Source organism: Arachis duranensis, chromosome 1 (genome assembly GCF_000817695.3).
Source record: "Arachis duranensis cultivar V14167 chromosome 1, aradu.V14167.gnm2.J7QH, whole genome shotgun sequence".
Classification (NCBI taxonomy): Eukaryota; Viridiplantae; Streptophyta; class Magnoliopsida; order Fabales; family Fabaceae; genus Arachis; species Arachis duranensis.
Genome location: NC_029772.3, coordinates 37,718,038 through 37,718,360, shown reverse-complemented (window position 1 = coordinate 37,718,360; position 323 = coordinate 37,718,038).

Below are 323 nucleotides of genomic sequence, written 5' to 3'. Positions count from 1 at the left end.
TGAATCCTACTCAGAATACCACAGACAAGGTTTAGACCTTCCGGATTCTCTTGAATGCCGCCATCAGTTCTAGCTTATACCACGAAGATTCCGGTTAAAGAACCCAAGAGATATCTACTTAATCTAAGGTAGAACGGAGGTGGTTGTCAGTCACATGTTCATAGTTGAGAATGATGATGAGTGTCACGGATCATCACATTCATCCGGTTTAAGAACAAGTAATATCTTAGAATGGAAGCAAAAATGATTGAATGAAAAACAGTAGTAATTGCATTAATCCATCAAGACACAGCAGAGCTCCTCACCCCCAACCATGGGGTTTA